Source organism: Clytia hemisphaerica, unplaced genomic scaffold, assembly GCF_902728285.1.
Source record: "Clytia hemisphaerica strain Z4C2 unplaced genomic scaffold, Clytia hemisphaerica genome assembly, whole genome shotgun sequence".
NCBI classification, from domain to species: domain Eukaryota; kingdom Metazoa; phylum Cnidaria; class Hydrozoa; order Leptothecata; family Clytiidae; genus Clytia; species Clytia hemisphaerica.
In genome coordinates this window covers 1,148,956-1,152,992 of record NW_027104472.1, presented here as the reverse complement: position 1 = coordinate 1,152,992, position 4,037 = coordinate 1,148,956, and positions in this window count along the sequence as shown.

Genomic DNA, 4,037 nt, shown 5'->3' with positions numbered 1-4,037 from the left:
TTGCTTATAAAAAAAAAACATGTATTTGTAATTACTTGGAGCCGGTAAGCCTGGGACCCGGGGATTCTTGATACACTTCCTTTATTGACCGAATAAAAAGCAAGAGCTTGTCGACCGGATAACGACGATTCTTAGCTGTAACTTTTGAAAGAATTCGACCTGCATTGCTATTTTGCGCTTGTTGGAAAGATATTAAGGAGTGGAATATGTTGAAATTGAAAATATTCAGAAAAAAATAGAAAATAAAAAAAATGAATAAAAAAACAACTTCTTATTGTCCTATGATCTTCATTTTCATACGAGGATGTCCAATCTTAGAGGGTTATTAAAGTGAAGAAATTTTCAAAAAGTATTTATTCAGTCAAAAAGTACAGCTTAAAACTTCTTTCTGGTTGACTTTAAAATGGGCTCCTTTTTGTTGATTTGTTAATCTTTTAAGTCAACCATAGTGATAAACTTTGGGCTATCTTGTGATTGGATTAATATATTTATGTAATGAATATTTTTTTCACAGTGATGGTATTCTAAGATCAAAAAATTACCTTACGAAGATGGGTTCTTAATGAAATTTATTTTTTTCATTCTTCATCTTCCCAAATTATTTTTATTCGGTAATATTCTTGCACGCCTTAAAATTGAAAAAAAGATATTCATATTGGAAGTTTATCGTGGTTTGAATCACAAGATTTATGTTTGGTAAACGTAGTCAAACGTAAATCTCGTGATCAAAGCCACGATAAACTTCCAGGACTAAAAAAGAGAAAACTAAGGAAAATTTTGGGAACTTTACGACCCTTAGCGGGACAAATTTGACCAATTTTGATCAAATTTCGATCTTTCATGGGGTGAAAAGTTGAAATTTTCCTATTTTTCCGACCCTTAGTGGGACTGAAATTTGATTTTCTGATTTTTCCGACCCTTAGCGGGACTTTGTAAGTCCAAAAAAGGTACCCTTAAGGGCGGCACATACCGTACCCTCCATTTGCCTAAGTACCCCCCCCCCTGGAATATCACTGGGTCGATAAACTCAAACTTATTTTCAGAAAAAAGATATTCCCTGAGAAAATATGAATATTTTAGGAAAATTATCATAATACGCTATACATCCACCAAGTTAAAATTTTCAATGAATTCGTCATTTTTCCCATAAAAATCTCACAAAAAAACAATTCATTTTCCTCGCAGCTCATGCCTTTTCATGGATTTCATTTTCTTTCTGTATTTTGCATTCATAATATTCAAATGGGTGCTGTGTTGAGAAAATAGTGAAGATATATCAAATCAGCGGGTTTGAAATCAAAGATATGAAAAAATAATATCTTGTTTTCGATAAAGGGTATAAATTGATAATCGCCATTTCTTTCACCTGTATGTAAATTGAAAATAATATTATTTTAGTGGCCAGGCGACAAGAATTGGAGAATGAGTCCGTTATAGGCTATATTGATAAAAAAACTGAAAACTAAATATTTAATTTTATTCATTAATTGACGTTTCGGTGTCTTCTTTGCACCATGATCACAAGTACAGTACAAAAATTCAAAGCGAATATCAATTTACAACATTCAAAAAAATCACAAAATGGGCTTTTCCAGAAAAAAATCGTGCACCCCCTGTTGAGGAGGTCCATTTCCATTCCAAGGGGGTAAGGTTTGAAATTCAGTGGAATTCCATAGGGATAGACGAAAATCCGTCAAAAATAAGCAGAATTCCAAGGGGGTAATGATTAAAAATTTGTAAAAATTCGGAATTCCAGAGGGGTATTATCCTAAAATTGGCTGGAATTCCAAGGGGGTAGGTCACAAAAGGTTGAACCTCCTCAACAGGGGGTGCACGGTTTTTTTCTGGAAAAGCCCAATTAAAAATTACTTTCAGGTAATTACAAGTTGTTGAATTTCACAAAGGAACGCATACATCTTAAAAGAGCTCAAGGGGGAATGAAGAGTCATTCAAGTCCGGTGTGAGCTCCCTTATGATCAGCGTTTCTTTTATATAAAGCTCTTCATCGATCCGATAATTACTACTATGTAAAACTTTTATATTATCTATGGAAAAATCATGATTTTCAGTCATTATGTGAGTTGTAACCGCGGAGGGTTTCTTGGGATTGCAATGTTCTTTATATCTGGTGGCGACATGTCTTTTGGTCTTACCCTTAAGCTACAGTGCTATATACAAGTGGTATGGCGGATATTGGGGTCACTCCTATAGGAAAGTAAGGTAAACGGTAGACATATGTCAGAGTCCCCGTAAGTACAAAGGCTATCAGAGACGGTACCCGATCGGCATGCGTAGTACAATGGCCCTGTAAGTACAAAAGCTATCAGAGGCCCTAGGAATAGACGGTGTTATCGTCCGTTACATACAGTGATAGTAAAGGCGGGAAAAATGGCGGTATGACGTTATGGCGATATACGGAAAAAAATCGGCGGGAGAGTTTCGAAGAAGACTGGCAACTCTACCGACTGTAAACTCTTTTCGGCAAAAAGATCCGTTTGCGAATTTTCTTCGGCTTTGGGCTTTTTTCTTAGATAGTGATTCGTCTTAGACTATAACATATTAGTCTACCCTAGGAAGTGAATCTAGGCGTCACAATCATGTGACCAACCGCCAAATAAAGGAACGACAATCTTTTTAAAATCAATCAAATGCTTTTCTCCCTTTTCTGGCAAGACCGTTGGTTGAAAGTTTAATTCATAATTCAAAAGAAAACACTAAACTAAACTAAACCTGCAATTAAATTTGAAATTTAAGACTCGACCTCTTTTCTTTTTAGATTACTTGAATAAAGTAGGGAACTACTACTGCTGTTGATTCACATAAAGTATAGGTAGATCCATACAAAGGGGTCAAAAAATGAATCTCGGTATATTGATTTTGGAATGGTCGCTAGATGCGATTCACCTATTCTTTGGTGCCTTAAAATAAGCAGGATGGGGGTGGGATCCCGGTTGGGATAAGAATACCCTGAGTGAGTGAAATATTTTTGAGAAAGACATGATTAGAATTAGAGCACAGCCTGCCAAAATTTTTGAATGACAGTCTCGACAAAATCATGCTACCCCTATACTTTATTGGACTGTTATATATTCTACTATGGTACAGTTTATTAAGCTGAAAATTTCTTTAACAAAAAACAGACATTAAAAAATAACTATTATAAATTTGGTATTAAAAATTAACAAGCTGAACACTATCTATGTACATTAGGTTTATAATTATGCGTGGTATATCAAATTTTTATTTACTGAGAAAATTCTTACAAAAAATAAATTTATTTTAAATGAAAAAATCTAAGGGTTGATATTGGGAAAATCACCCAAATACACTTAAAACTTAAAATTGGACTTTGGGATTTAACCTTGGAATAAGCAGGGGGGTTGGAAAAAATCTCAAAATTTAATAAGCGGGGGGGTTGGAATTAAAATGTCCTGGGTGGAAAATGTTCGAAAAGGAGGCTGATACAACAGAATTAGGGCAAAAGAGGGAACTTTCAAAAAAAATTTTCCCAAAAATCAATAAGCAGGGGGGTTGGAATAAGAATGTCCTGGGTGGAAAATTTTCGAAAAATTAATTAGCGGGGCCCCCCGGCTATTAGGTACCCGAGAGTAACACAATGCAAAAAATCTAGAATATTGCATGAGGTTCCCCAAGCGGTTTGCGTGATGTCGTAATAGGGGCACCTTTTTATAGCGTGATTACGTGATTTGTCGTGATTGCGTGATCAGAGGTAAAAATTTTTGAGCCGTGATTTGGACTTTTTTCAAAGGGATGCGTAATTATCCAAGTTTTTAGCTGTTTTACGTTATCATGTTTGAAGACAAAAAATTGCGTGATTTCGTGATCAGAGTTACCGCTGGAGGGAGCCTCTTGCATGGTCTCTTTCTCTCTACTTATTAGCAATTGTAAAAGCCTATTGTGAAAGCCCATCACGGCAGTCCAGTTTTCTTCTATCCCTGTAACCACAGAAAATCTATTGTTAGTTTGGTTTAAGATACACCATTTAGTGCAAAAAAATTTTCAAAATCCCTTTTCTT